Below are 15,937 nucleotides of genomic sequence, written 5' to 3' on the forward strand. Positions count from 1 at the left end.
GGCCTTCTCATTGTGGCGGCTTGTCTTGTTGCTGAGCACAAGCTCTAGGCTCCGGGCCTCAGTAGCTGCACACGGGCTTCGGTTGCTCCGTGGCACGCGGCATCTTCCCGGACCAGGGATTTAACCCGGGCCCCTTCATTGGCAGGTGGGTTCTTATCGGCTGTGCCATCAGGAAAGTCCCTGTGTTACTGCCTTTGATGCCCATGTTTATCCCGTCTTGGCCAGGGATTTGTCCTTTTAGCACTACTCATAATCTCTTGGAATGCCTTCTGCCTTTCTGGCAATCACTGGTTGGGCCTTTCTCATTGTTAATTTTCCCTGCCCCAAGATACATAATTATTACGTATTTACAAATAGTTATTTACAAATCCTTGGTTCCTTCCTTTGGAGAACAGTTTGAACCCAAATTCTGGGTGCCTGTTTTATTTAACAAGTACTTACATAGTGTCAACTATGTCCCAGTTATTATCCCAAACTATTGTGTCATTCATTTCTTATAACAATCCTATGAAATGAATTCTATTATCCCCATTTAATAGATGGAGATACTGAAGCCCAGAAAAGATCAGTCACTTGTCCAGGGTCACACAGCGGGTAAGCCACACCACCATTTGAATGCAGGAAGTCGGTCTCTGAAGTCGTCTCTGCTACTTGGGGGTGACATGATGGTTGCAGGCAGGCGTGGCAGAAAGTCATTGCAGCTATTGGACTCTATGTTAGAGCTGGAAAGTTTTTCTTGTAAAATTTATAGGTCTGATTGATTTTTCCAAGAAATTAATGTTTCATATATTAAAACAACATGATTTTAGACACACTATTCTTTTATAAACTACTAAGAAAAAAACCAACGACTGCAGACTTAACTGGAACACAGTGCTCAAGGTGATGATTCTGGGCGACTCCTGCATAGGTCACACCAGCCTCTGTGACTTTGAAATGTCTTTCCTCTGTTACCAAGGGAGGCAGTTTCTCCTGCCATCACTTTTGTTGCTTGGCATCTGTCAGCAATGCTTTGTACATTTATCATGGCAAAGTATGCAAAGCTTCATCTACTGGTAAGTTTCTTCCTTTCCTATGTCCCTTGAAGCAGTTGGTTGTAGCATGCAAGAAAATAGGACACACAAAATGTTTGCTTTACTCAAAATCAGTTTTATACCCCCAGCTGTCTTTGTGTGCCTTAGTGTGCACATGACCACTTTTTGTTTCAATGCTGAAGGGAGTATAGCCTTGAAGGCTTTTTCAGTAGTATCTTAGATCCACAGAAGTAACATAATTCAGTTGAAATGGTGGTAGAAAGCACAGTTTTAACCAGTTCAAGTTTGTATTATGTTTCAATGTCCTATTCTTCTTATGGTATCAGGTTTCATCAATCATGAAGACTTCTCTGTTTCAGAGTGATTCAAAAAGAAATGTATAACCCAGTAATTAGATTGAATGTTCACATCTCAAGTGTACCCCGTATTTTAGAGTTGCCCTTATATTTCTCACTTCTCTTCTAGAAGCTGATGGCCCTCTTACCAAATTTTTTGAACTAACATTCTTGTATGACCTAGTCCCTAAGTTATACTTTGGGAAGTGTTCAATTCTTTTAGCTTCTGCACCCCTCTGCCCTCCCTCCCTGCTCCCTGCAGTGACAACTAGTCACGATACTGGATATTTGGTGCTTATCATATTTGCAAATTTAAAGTTGATAGTGTTTCATTTTTTCATTTTTTTCTGTCACTGGAGAAGTTGGGGTGGCTGGAAATTCTCAATCATTTTCTGTCCTGCTGGATCTAAAAGTGTGTACAAAATACTTATCCTCAGTGGTTAAGTAATACCTGACTCTCAGGCCTAGTTGCTACTTAACTAGAATCCATTTTATCCACCATTGTTACTTTCCTACTCCTTCCTTCAGATGTCACAAAAGCACTAAAATATGGAGGATGTGATTGCATCGGGGATGGATGTCTTAAAGTAATAATTCAGGGTATTTTTGGACCAAGCGTGTAATTGACTCCCTGTTGCTTTGTCTTGAGCCAAGCTCTGTGATCTCCTTTTAGCGTATTTGCTCTGACATGCTTCCACCCCTTCACCAGCTGTTTTTATCTTAATTTTAAAGCATTAAAGAGGCTTTCAGATTTGAGGTTGGTTGATGGAGGCATCTCCAAAGGAATGAATCATGCTGGTTACTTGAAGTGGAAAGAACTAGGACTCTGATGGTTTCTGAAATGCAGTTGACTCTCACCAGTATATTACCTAGGCTGTCCATATGTCATTCAGGAAGGGGTTAGCAGCAGCCTTTAGAGTTGACTCACAAAGTGAAATATCCATGATGCACAGTATGGTCAAGTTCCCCCCAAACCCACCAATTTGGCTGCTACCTCAGGACCATTAAAAAGTGGTGGTCAAATATGTAGTCTAAATAGATTATTTCAGCCCCCTTAATAGGGAGATACTCGTTTCCCCATTGGGAGATAGACCTGTACCTGTACCGTTATTACCAAACTGTGGCTGCTGTTTCGAATCATGAGTGGATCCTCCATCTCAGGTAAATCCTCACCAGTTCAGTTTCCACTATCATTCTGAAGAGTGACGATATTTACTACAGTCATGAGAAGCTCAAGTTTTGAGCCCTTCCTATGTTCCAGGCACTGGGTTAAGCATTGTACTTGTATTATCTTTCTTAATCATCAAAGTAGACTATGAGGGCTACTCCATTTCTTCTAAGGGATTCTTGCCCACAGTAGTAGATACAATGGTCATCTGAATTAAACTCTCCCATTCCTGTTCATTTTAGTTCACTGATTCCCAGAATGTTGGTGTTCACTCTTGCCATCTCCTGCTTGACCATCTCCAGTTTACCTTGATTCATGGACATAGGACACATCCACAGCTGTGGATTGTTTCCACTTTGACCCAGCCTCTTCATTCGTTATGGATCTGTTTCTCCACTCTCCCCCAGTAGTGTATTGGACATCTACCAACCTGGAGTGCTCATCTTCCGGTGTCATATCTTTTTGCCTTTTCATGCTGTTCATGGGGTTCTTGAGGCAAGAATGCTGAAGTGGTTTGTCATTCCCTACTCCAGTGGACCATGTTTTGTCAGAAATAAAGAGCCTCTTAATGAGGGTGAAAGAGGAGAGTGAGAAAGTTGGCTTAAAACTCAACATTCAAAAAACAAAGATCATGGCTTCAGGTCCCATCTGCTGCTGCTGCTGCTAAGTCACTTCAGTCATGTCCAACTCTGTGTGACCCCATGGACAGCAGCCTACCAGGCTACTCTGTCCATGGGATTCTCCAGGCAAGAATACTGGAGTGGGTTACCATTTCCTTCTCCACAGGTCCCATCACTTCATGGCAAATAGATGGGGAAAAAGTGGAAATAGTGATTGATTATATTTTCCTGGGTTCCAAAATCACTGCAGATGGTGACTACAGTCATGAAATTAAAAGACACTTGCTCCTTGGAAGAAAAGCTATGACCAACCTAGACAGTGTATTAAAAAGCAGAGACATCACCTTGCCGACAAAGGTTCATATAGTCAAAGCTATGGTTTTTCCAGTAGTCATGTATGGATGTGAGAATTTGACCATAAAGAAGGCTGAACGCTGAAGAATTGATGGCTTTGAACTGTGGTGTTGGAGAAGACTCTTGAGAGTCCCTTGGACTGCAAGGAGATCAAACCAACCAATCCCAAAGGAAATCAACCCTGAATATACATTGGAAGGATGGATGCTAAAGCTCCAGTACTTTGGCTACGTGATGCAAAGAGCTGACTCATTGGGAAAGACCCTGATGCTGGGAAAGGTTGAGGGTAGGAGGAGAGGAGAGCAACTGAGGATGAGGTGGTTGGATGGTATCACCGACTTGATGGACATGAGTTTGAGCAAACTCTGGGAGATGGTGAAGGACAGGGAAGACTGGCCTCCTGCAGTTCATGGGTCACAAAGAGTTGAACATGACCTAGTGACTGAACGAGACAGTCTTCAGAGTAGCTGTTGGGAGTGTTACCAGGCAGATGACGAACTGATGCTTTGTGCTCAGGAGGGCGAGAAAGAAGCCCTGAGACCATGTGCTTGTCTGGAAAACATTCCAGTGTTGGGCAGTCACAAACAGTGCCACAGTATCTTTCCTTTGTAAATATTTTAGAAATCCTGCACATTTAAAAACGCCTTTATTTGGTTATTCAATGCTCTAAATTGGTTTACGAGGAACCCTCTAAAGTAAACAAACCACAGTATGCTATATTATTTCTTGTTTGTCATTTAATTATCTCCTTTTATCTTCATCTTGGGAGCTTGGGTCAGAATTTGTCGCTTGTAGAATTCCCCTCTTGGCCTTAATTTGGAACCAAAACCTCCCTGCTTGCACTTGCCCATCCACCTTCACCTCCAGAGTGAATGACATTCAAGACTCCCTGTTCTCAAAGCGTGTGTGTGTGTGTGTGAATTTGTGTGTGTGTGTGAATTTGTGTGTGTGTGTGAATTTGTGTGTGTGTGTGTGTGAATTTGTGTGTGTGTGTGTGAATTGCTCAGTTACATGTGACTTTCTGCAACCCCATGGACTGTAGCCTGCGAGGCTCCTCTGTCCCTGGGATTCTCCAGGTAAGAATGCTGGAGTGGGTTGCCATTCCCTTCTCCAGGCGATCTTCCCTACCCAGAGATCGAACCTAGGTCTCCTGCACTGCAGGCAGATTCTTATTGTCTCCGCCACTGGGGAAGCCCCAGCAGGGCAGCTACAGCGTGTCATAGGCACTAATTGAACAGTGTGAATAATAACAACACTAAAGGAGCTTCCTTGCTGGTCCAGCGGTTAAGACTTCATGTGTTTCCATCATAGGGGGCTCGAGGGTGGGGCGGGGAGGCTGGGGGTGAGGGTTGGGAGGATAGGGGGTGGGCTCCAGCGCATAGGAAGGGTTTCCTTCCCCTGTTAGGGATGTTCAGGATGCATCTCACTTGGAGAACAGCTCTGCTCTTTTGATGCAGCCTGACGGCCTTAACAGTAAGTGTCTGTGTGATGCTGTGGTTGCACTTCTGTCAGGCAGCTCCTATAAAGACGTGTTATCATTTTGGAGCAAGTACTGCCGGCAGTTCCAATCAGCACAAAAACATAACTTTCCCCAAACGCTTCTGTTGCCGGAGGACATAAACTGTCGTGGCTTCCCTTTGGCTCACTTCAGATTTTTGGCCGTGAGGTGGCAAGCTTTTTATGACACCTGACCGCAAGTTCCATTATGGATGGTCCTAAGTCATTTCCTCCCATGTGAGTAATTTAAAAATAGAAAGTGGGAGAATTAATTGGATTCAGTTGCTGATAATCGTTCTTTCACTGTATACATAAACTCACCTCCTAAGGGTTTTGAAAAGTGACTTTGGAGACTCGAGGACATTTGGTATCAGTGATCACAAATACTCACTGTGAAAGAGGCATCTCTCCGTGATGATTCACAGCACCAAACATGCAGGGCTGGAGTCTGTGTTGTTCTGATCTGAGCCAGCTACCTGTCAAAAAGCTGACAGGTGACGTGGGGAGAGTGGCGAGTGACCCTGGTGTCCTTTAGCCTCCACATCCTCTGCATTGTGTGGGTGTGGGATTTTTCGGAACCCTGAGGAAACAAAGGGGCAACCCTTGGTTTAGGGGTGGTGGTGAAGGGGAAAGGTTGAGACTTGGCTGGAGAGGATGAGCGCAGAGACATGACTTGGAAACGCTGTCACGACGCAGGGAGATAGAAACGTGTGAGAAGGGGGTGCCCGGGTGTGGTCCTTACTGTGGGAACAGCGTTTGTGCCGTGAGCTTGGCAGTTGAGCAGAGGTGCTTTGACGCCAGAGTTGAGAGTTTGCATCCCATCTCTGCTACCTCCCCGGCCTCGCTGCTCTCTGTGTGAAGATGAAAGCCGGCGTGAGGCTTAGATGAGGTCGTGTGAGGAGGACGCCGGTCACAGAGGAGATGCTCAGAGGACATGAGCTCCCTCCCCTCCTACCAGGCCCTCCACACAAGGTCTTTCCTCTCTGATCCAGATGAGGAATCATTACTCAGGGAAATTTAAATGGCTTGCCTGACAAAACTGGGGTTACCCTCACATCTTTTTCGTCCTGTTACACCTCCTCCTCTTCAAGACAGTTGTACACGCTCTATAAATGTAGGGTGCTGGGCCGGCTGGGGGTGCAAGGCTGTTTGAACTTTGTCTTCTTCCTAGTTGCATCTGGTTGTGCTGCTTTACTGATTGGGCTGGCCAAAAAGTTTGTTTTCCCACAACATCTTATGGAAAAACACAGTACAAATAAAGGCAGTTGATTTGTCTCAGCAAAGCTGGCCTTCCCCCTGTGGTTCCCCGTGATTGGTACCCCTCCAAGAGCTCTTCTGATACCTAAATACTTGGATATTCAAAAACACTGTCAAACTATGCCCTTTTAAAAGAGACGCGGGTATGCCTCCCAAGCCTTATCTGTCAACTTCTTGTGAAAATTTAACCATTTCTCCATTGATTTACATTCTAATTTCTGTTGGTTTGGGGTTTTCAGTTGTCAGGGGCCCCTGTTACTCTTTTGTTTCTTTTCCTAGGCCATCTGTCAGGCAGTTAATAAACTGTAAACAAACACATAAGTACACTCAGGAGTTTTAAGGGAAAGAATAAAGCTTTTGTTATACTACAATTCTATAATTTATATGTTTTAGCAATATGATATACTGTATGGCCCATTACTAAATTAAGAAGCAAGAAATTACTGTTATAACATGCATTACTGTTAGTATGTATTATCTTCCCCAGTTTTATATATTTATGCTTTGGTTACAGTTTTTCCCCAATTCTGGTCAACTCATGCAGAGCCTTCCAGTGGCCACTTAATTGTCTTAAAACCAATTAAAGGGCCATTTCTCTTTCAGTTGAAGGTTGACTTTCCTATCACTTTCCCTTCAGTAAGAAGTAAAGTGATATTACAGATTTTAATGTGTATAAACCAAGGAAGCCAGGTGACTGGAAATGATAAATATTGACGTTTGCAAGAGTTTTCCAAGCATTTCAGAATATATTTCAGCCTCAATGGTGAAAAATTGAAAGCATTTCCCCTGAAATCAGGAACAAGACAAGGGTGCCCACTCTCACCACTACTGTTCAACATAGTGTTGGAAGTTTTGGCCACAGCAATCAGAGCAGAAAAAGAAGTAAAAGGAATCCAGATAGGAAAAGAAGAAGTGAAACTCTCACTGTTTGCAGATGACATGATCCTCTACATAGAAAACCCTAAAGACTCTACCAGAAAATTACTAGAACTAATCAATGAATATAGTAAAGTTGCAGGATATAAAATTAACACACAGAAATCCCTTGCATTCCTATATACTAACAATGAAAAAACAGAAAGAGAAATTAAGGAAACAATACGATTCACCATTGCAACACAAAGAATAAAATACTTAGGAGTATATCTACCTAAAGAAACAAAAGACCTATACATAGAAAACTATAAAACACTGATGAAAGAAATCAAAGAGGACACAAACAGATGGAGAAACATACCGTGTTCATGGATTGGAAGAATCAATATTGTCAAAATGGCTATTCTACCCAAAGCAATCTATAGATTTAATGCAATCCCTATCAAGCTACCAACGGTATTTTTCACAGAACTAGACCAAAGAATTTCACAATTTGTATGGAAATACAAAAAACCTCGAATAGCCAAAGTAATCTTGAGAAAGAAGAATGGAACTGGAGGAATCAACCTGCCTGACTTCAGACTCTACTACAAAGCCACAGTCATCAAGACAGTGTGGTACTGGCACAAAGACAGAAATATAGATCAATGGAACAGAATAGAAAGCCCAGAGATAAATCCACGAACCTATGGACACCTTATCTTTGACAAAGGAGGCAAGGATATACAATGGAAAAAAGACAACCTCTTTAACAAGTGGTGCTGGGAAAACTGGTCAACCACTTGCAAAAGAATGAAACTAGAACACTTTCTAACACCATACACAAAAATAAACTCAAAATGGATTAAAGATCTAAATGTAAGACCAGAAACTATAAAACTCCTAGAGGAGAACATAGGCAAAACACTCTCCGACATAAATCACAGCAAGATCCTCTATGACCCACCTCCCAGAATATTGGAAATAAAAGAAAAACTAAACAAATGGGATCTAATGAAACTTAAAAGCTTTTGCACTACAAAAGAAACTATAAGTAAGGTGAAAAGACAGCCGTCAGATTGGGAGAAAATAATAGCAAATGAAGAAACAGACAAAGGATTAATCTCAAAAATATACAAGCAACTCCTGCAGCTCAATTCCAGAAAAATAAATGACCCAATCAAAAAATGGGCCAGAGAACTAAACAGACATTTCTCCAAAGAAGACATACAGATGGCTAACAAACACATGAAAAGGTGCTCAACATCACTCATTATTAGAGAAATGCAAATCAAAACCACAATGAGGTACCATTACACACCAGTCAGGATGGCTGCTATCCAAAAGTCTACAAGCAATAAATGCTGGAGAGGGTGTGGAGAAAAGGGAACCCTCTTACACTGTTGGTGGGAATGCAAACTAGTACAGCCACTATGGATAACAGTGTGGAGATTCCTTAAAAAACTGGAAATAGAACTGCCATATGACCCAGCAATCCCACTTCTGGGCATACACACTGAGGAAACCAGATCTGAAAGAGACACGTGCACCCCAATGTTCATCGCAGCACTGTTTATAATAGCCAGGACATGGAAGCAACCTAGATGCCCATCAGCAGATGAATGGATAAGGAAGCTGTGGTACATATACACCATGGAATTTTACTCAGCCGTCAAAAAGAATTCATTTGAACCAGTCCTAATGAGATGGATGAAACTGGAGCCCCTTATACAGAGTGAAGTAAGCCAGAAAGATAAAGAACATTACAGCATAGTAACACATATATATGGAATTTAGAAAGATGGTAACGATAACCCTATATGCAAAACAGAAAAAGAGACACAGAAATACAGAACAGACTTTTGAACTCTGTGGGAGAAGGTGAGGGTGGGATGTTTCAAAAGAACAGCATGTATACTATCTATGGTGAAACAGATCACCAGCCCAGGTGGGATGCATGAGACAAGTGCTCGGGCCTGGTACACTGGGAAGACCCAGAGGAATCGGGTGGAGAGGGAGATGGGAGGGGGGATCGGGATGGGGAATAAGTGTAAATCTATGGCTGATTCATATCAATGTATGACAAAACCCACTGAAATGTTGTGAAGTAATTAGCCTCCAACTAATAAAAAAAAAAAAAAAAAAAAAAAACAGAATATATTTCAGGAAGTTGTTCGGGTTAATCACTACCAAATAAATTTTTACCTCTTAAATGACTGGTTTTTTGAAGCTTCTTTGCAAGTCCGCCTGTTTTCTAAATTTGGAAAAATCTGTGTATTTGAGCCCTGAAAAAGACAGTTTCTTAGCAACATGGAAGGAAGGACCAAGAGGAACAAATTAAGTAAGAAGTGTGCTATTATTTGAAAACATCTCATTGTTTTGAAAACCACTCTAAACATAGGTATTTTTTAAGCTTTTATAACATTTGATCAATTTAAAAAGCAACAAAGCAGGAGCGGTGTGCTTTTCCTCCTGTGTGCCTTTTTTCCTTGTCTCCCCACAGTTTTATTTTTGCCCACTTGGAGGATGCTCGTGGGCATTCTTAATTAAGAATTAATTTAAAATGTCTGCATGGAGGACTTTCTGCTCCATATTCAATTAACTTAGAAAACATTGCCTTGATAAGCAGATGGATTGGTTTTAAAGAGAAAACAGAATTCACCCTCATTTTAGACATCTGCAGTAATTCATTTAATTAATCTTGGAAGCATTTTGCATCCATTATGTATCCATAAATAAGGGAATGCTGAAGTGACTCCTGCCCCCATTTAAGGCTAATTATGTGCTTCTATAGCTTGGTTCCTTTGCTTGTGTGGATTGAGAGTGGGAACAGGAGGAGAGGTTTTATAGTGAAGTTGCTCCCTGGGCTGAGCTGGGAAATCTGGCAGGGACCCTGGCTGCTCTGCCGTATTCTGTTGGTGAAAGCAAGCAACCGGGCCAACCCAGGAGAAATGGATTGGGGGACGTGAATTTCTCTCTTGATGGAGGGAGTGGCCTGTGTTCATAAAGCATGGGAGGAATTTCTGGTTCCATTTTGGAAATGATTTTTTACATAAATGAAAGGAGTATTCACTTAAGCCTCAGTTACTGTGTTCCATCCATTTGGAGATGTAGATTCCTTTCACCCCTGCACACACTTGTTAATATCTCTAAAACCAGTGTCTTACAGTGACAGCATCTTGTCACCACTGGCTGGACAAAGCTGATGCATCGTGGTCATTACCGCTGATCATATAGATGTGGACGTAGCAGTTTTGTTTATGTATATTGTAGGTAATATGTATGATGAGATTAATTGCATGTGAAAGGTCTTCCAAATATTCCATCATGATTCAACACTGAAATAAAAAATATTTGTGTACATAGAAAGTTATAGAACTATATGAACAGGATGTGACTTCAGTATCAGTGAAGAAAATTTTTGCTGGAGAAATGACCACAGCTACTATTTTTCTGAAAAAAACAAAAAGACAAACAAAAAAAACACACACACAAGAATTTTGGGGCACCTGAGACGGAAGTAGCTGAAATTGTGTTACAAGTTATAGCAAAAGTATTTCCTTCCAGATAATAAATTATGCAACTTGAAAACAGGAGAGGTTGGTCGATCCTTTCAAAGAGATGAAAGGAACTTCAAAGCGGTAAGTAGCTGGTGTGTCCAATTCATAAACTGCGCAGGACTCTACAGCAAATAGGACTGTTGCTGAGGTGTGGAACATGAATTTATCCAACTTCCTGCCAACTTACAGCTGCAGCTGCTTATTTTCCAGTGATTTGTGATTTGGAGAAAAATTGAGTTTAGACAGGAAATGCTGATAAAATCCCAGTTTCCTTAAAAGACTCTGAAGTTTTTCTGTCCTGTTAAAGGTGCTAAAGAGATCAAAGTCATGCACATGGGGCTGCGACAAGTGATTATTGCCTTGATTCTTGCACAATTGCCGATGGCTGAAAGTTGTAGGTTTAATTTAATCATAAGCTAAAAACATTTCCCAAGAACTGAGTTCTTCTCCAAAGACGGTATTGTGCGTGTGCAGATGTGTGTGTGCGGCAGTTTTGGTCAGCAAAGAGATGAATCCGAGTCGTCTGAAAGCCTTCTGTGTGACACTCAGTCAGAACAAGAAAGTTATTGTTTACTTGCTAAGTTGTGTCTGACTCTTTTTCGACCCCATGGACTGTAGCCCACCGGGCTCCTCTGTCCATGGGATTTTCCAGGCAAGAATACTGGAGTGGGTTGCCATTTCCTTCTCTAGGGGATCTTGCCGACCCAGGGATCGAACCCTCATCTGCTCTGCCAGGCAGATTCTTTAAACTGAGCCACCGGGGAAGCCGAAGAATAAGAAAGTACCAGCCTCCAAGTTGGCATATTGGGTGTCTGGCAGCTGGAAGAATATTTCAGAGAAAACAGGGGCATCAGATGGAAAAAAATGGACATCAGCAACTGAGTTAAAAATATTCAAAAGAGCAAGAAGATTTGTTAGGAATGTCTTAACCGTTTTTTTTTCTTTTTCTTTTTTCTTTTTACTACAGGAGTACATGAGTGTTGCATGATAAACCTAACTATCTGAAAGGTTTTTCAGTTGTTATAAAATAGCTCTAAGTAACAAGACAGCATTATGTTATGGTTTACTTGGCAGCTTTTTTCTCAGTGGTGTGCAAACTGAGGGTTCATCTTCAAATTGGTTGCATCTTAGACTCAGTAAGTATGTGCTAGGCACTGAGCCTAAAGCTACTGTCATGGGGTTTCCAGTTTAAGGGGTGTTGAGAGTATTTCTGCTTGAGCCCCAAAATGCATTTTCAAAATGTGTTTTCATAGAGTATATAAGAACAAAATTATTACGCACTAATGTCACTTGTATGGAAAAATAAGCTCCAAACAGCCAAATCTTAAAGGATTTAAGTGTTAGACTTATTTTCTTTGTGTTTTATAGATGTATATTGTATACTCCCAACTAGTCAGTAAGTTCTGAGTGTATTGTACAGACTCCCTGCATCAAAGTTGAAAGACATCAATAATCAAAGTAAGACGTGAGACCTTTAGTTGTTAATGGCTGTTTATCTTCCAGGGGCTTCTAAGATTCATCCTAATTGTTTCACAACAGTAACTACGGGTGGTAAATGTTACACAGTCTTTTTTTTTTTTTTTTAAGTAAACCTTACCTTTTAAAGCATTTTTAGGTTCACTGCAAAATTGAGAGGAAGGTATAGAGATTTCCCATCTACTCTCTGCCCCGAAAGGTGCGTAGTTCTCCCACTGTCAGCATCCCCCACCAGAGTGGTACATTTGCTACAGTCCATGAAGCTACCTTGACACACCGTTATCATCCAGAATCCATAGTTTACATTGAGGATTCACTCTTGGTGTTACACATTCTGTGAGTTTAAACAAGTGTCTAATGACGTGTATCCACCATTATACATAATGCTGCTGCTGCTGCTGCTAAGTCTCTTCAGTCGTGTCCGACTCTCTGCGACCCCACAGACAGCAGCCCACCAGGCTCCTCCATCCCTGGGATTCTCCAGGCAAGAACACTGGAGTGGCCTGCTATTTCCTTCTCCAATGCATGAAAGTGAAAAGTGAAAGTGAAGGTGGTCAGTCGTGTCCGACTCTTAGCGACCCCATGGGCCGCAGCCCACCAGGCTCCTCTGTCCATGGGATTGTCCAGGCAAGAGGACTGGAGTGGGCTGCCATTGCCTTCTCCCATACATAATGACAAATGTATAATGGCGTGTAACATCATACAGAATAGTTTCACTGCCCTACAAATCCTCCGTGCTCTTCTGATTCATGGCTCTCTCCCCTCTAGCCCCTGGCAACCAGTGATCTTTTTACTGTCTCCATAGTTTCGCCTCTTTCAGAAAGTCATTTACTTGGAATCCTTCAATATGCAACCTTTTCAGGTTGGCTTCTTTCACTAAACAACGTGCATTTAAGATTCTTCCACCTCTTTTGATAGCTCATAGGTCTTTTTAGTACTAAATGATATTACATTTTCTGGATATACCACAGTTTACCCACTCACCTTCTGAAGAATATCCTGGTTGCTTCCAAGTTTTGGCAATTATGAATAAAGCTGCTATTAGCATCCATATGTAGGTTTCTGTGTGGGCATAAATTTTCAACTACACTGGATTCCAAGGATGTGATTGCTGTGTCATATGGTAAGAGTATGTGCAATTTTGTAACAAATCACCCAGTGGTCGTCTGAAGTTAAGGTACTATTTTGCATTTCCACCAGCAATGAATGGGATTTCCTGTTGCTCCCCATCCTCACCAGCATTTGGCAGTGATATGGATTTTGGCCATTCTAATAAGTGTGTAGTGATACCTTGTTTTAACTTGCATTTCTCTGATGACTTGTCATGTGGAGCATCTTTCTTATGCTTTCTTGCCATCTCTGTATCTTCTTTTGATGAGGTGTCTGTTAAGGTCTTCAGCCTGTTTTGTTTTTTTTTTTTATTTTTAATTAGAGGATAATTGTTTTGCAATGTTGTGTTGGTTTCTGCCATACAAGGTGAGTCAGCCATAAATATATATATATATGTCCCCTCTCTATTGAACCTCCTTCCCACCCCACAACTGTCTGGGTTTTCACAGAGTACTGAGTTGAGCTCCCTGTGTTACATAGCACCTTCCTGTGAGCTATCTATTTCATATGTAGTAATGTATGTGTTTCATACATTACTGGATGAAGCACAAGCTGGAATCAAGATTGCCGGGAGAAATATCAATAACCTCAGATACTCAGATGACACCACCCTCATGGCAGAAAGCGAAGAAGAACTAAAGAGCCTCTTGATGAAAGTGAAAGGGGAGAGTGAAAAAGTTGCCTTAAAACTCAACATTCAGAAAACTAAGATTATGGCATTTGATCCCATCACTTCATGACAAATAGATGGAGAAACAGTGGAAATAATGGCAGACTTTATTTTGGGGGGCTCCAGAATCACTGCAGATGGTGACTGTAGCCATGAAATTAAAAGATGCTTACTCCTTGGAAGAAAAGTTATGACCAACCTAGACAGCATATTAAAAAGCAGAGACATTACTTTGCCAACAAAGGTCGGTCTGGTCAAAGCTATGGTTTTCCCAGTGGTCATGTATGGATGTGAGAGTTGGTCTTTAAAGAAAGCTGAGCACCAAAGAATTGATGCTTTTGAATTGTGGTGTTGGAGAAGACTCTTGAGAGCCCCTTGGACTGCAAGGAGATCCAACCAGTCTATCCTAAAGGAGCTCAGTCCTGAGTGTTCATTGGAAGGACTGATGTTGAAGCTGAAACTCCAATACTTTGGCCACCTCAAGCGAAGAGCTGACTCATTTGAAAAGACCCTGATGCTGGGAAAGATTGAAGGCAGGAGGAGAAGGGGACGACAGAGGATGAGATGGCTGGATGTCATCACTGACTTCAATGAACATGAGTTTGAGTAAACTCCAGGAGTTGGCGATGGACAGGGAGGCCTGGTGTGCTGCAGTCCATGGGGTCGCAGAGAGTCGGACACGGCTGAGCGACTGAACTGAATGTGTCTCAGCGCTACACTCTCAATCCCTCTCACCCTCCCCTTCCCCCTCTGTGTCCACAAGTCTGTTCTCTGTTCCTGCCCTCCAGGTAGGTTTATCAGTACCAGTTTTTCTAGATTCCATACATATGCATTAATATACAATATTTGTTTTTCTCTTTCTGACTTCACTCTGTGTAACAGGCTCTAGGCTCATCCACCTCACTAGAACTGACTCAAATTCATTCCTTTTTATGTCTGAGTAATATTCCATTGTCTATATGGAGCACAACTTCTTTATCCATTCATCTGTCTGTGGACATCTCGGTTGCTTCCATGTCCTGGCTATTTTAAGTCGTGTTCAGCCTGCTTTTTAATCAGATGGTCTGTTTTCTTATTATTGACCTCTCAGGCTTCTTTGTATACATTGGATTACAGTTATCAGATATGTCTTTTGCAAGTATTTCTGAACTTTTAAAACACAAGTGATATCTAAAAATCAAGCATTTTTTTTTTTAATATTGTAAAAATATCAGCATAGAAAACTCTGAGCAAGAAATACTTGTCCCATGTTTGGGGCAAGTTATCTCCCATCGTACCTCGCAGTGCCCTGGGACAGAGCCCTGGCCTCCGCCCCCCAGCTCTGGCCCGTTACGTTACAGCCCTCACACCACACAGGACTGACAATGCACCATCACTTGGAGATGTAAAGCCCTGCTAAAGTGGAAGGGACTAGGACTGTCCGGTTTACTCCAAAATCTAGCAGTGCTCCTGGTTCCTAGTAGGCAGTAAATGAAATGTAGAGTCTCAAGACACAGATCTTTGCTATAAATAGCTTTCCTCAATTTGCATATGTATATTTTAATTGTTAGATTTAAACATGTCCCAATATTTGATTCATTTTATTTCAGAAATGTCTATTTATCATGGTTGCAGTGTTTTAGAACAGTAGCCCTAGCTACTGTATTTTTAAACATAATAGCCAGTAGCCACATGTGGCTCTCTAAATTTAAATGAAAATCTCACTAGCTATATTTCAAGGATTCAGTAGCCATCCATGGCTACTATGTTGGACAGTGCAGGTCTAGAACTGTTCTATGATTTGAGAAATTTCTGTTAGCCAGAGCTGACCTAGAGGGTGGATTGGTGGGGAGAGAAACCAGAGGCAGGGAGACCAGTTAGGTGGTGTTTGCCTAATGTCAAACAAGAGGTGACAGCTTGAACTAGGCTGGGACAGGGTTTGAGGAGAGGTGGGCATTGAATTAAAACTGCTTAGAGGGAGGATCAGCTTGATCTGGGCTGAGGTAGAGGCAGAAGAAGAGG

At 41.8% G+C, this 15,937-nt stretch overlaps 1 protein-coding gene across 1 annotated transcript in view; it reads left to right on the top strand.

Annotated features, from left to right (window-relative positions):
- Positions 1-15,937, top strand: part of PPM1H (protein phosphatase, Mg2+/Mn2+ dependent 1H) — a 294,472-nt gene that overhangs the window by 33,563 nt on the left and 244,972 nt on the right. The gene's annotated exons all lie outside the window — the stretch shown is intronic.

The sequence above is a fragment of the Cervus elaphus genome, chromosome 3 (assembly GCF_910594005.1).
Source record: "Cervus elaphus chromosome 3, mCerEla1.1, whole genome shotgun sequence".
NCBI lineage: Eukaryota > Metazoa > Chordata > Mammalia > Artiodactyla > Cervidae > Cervus > Cervus elaphus.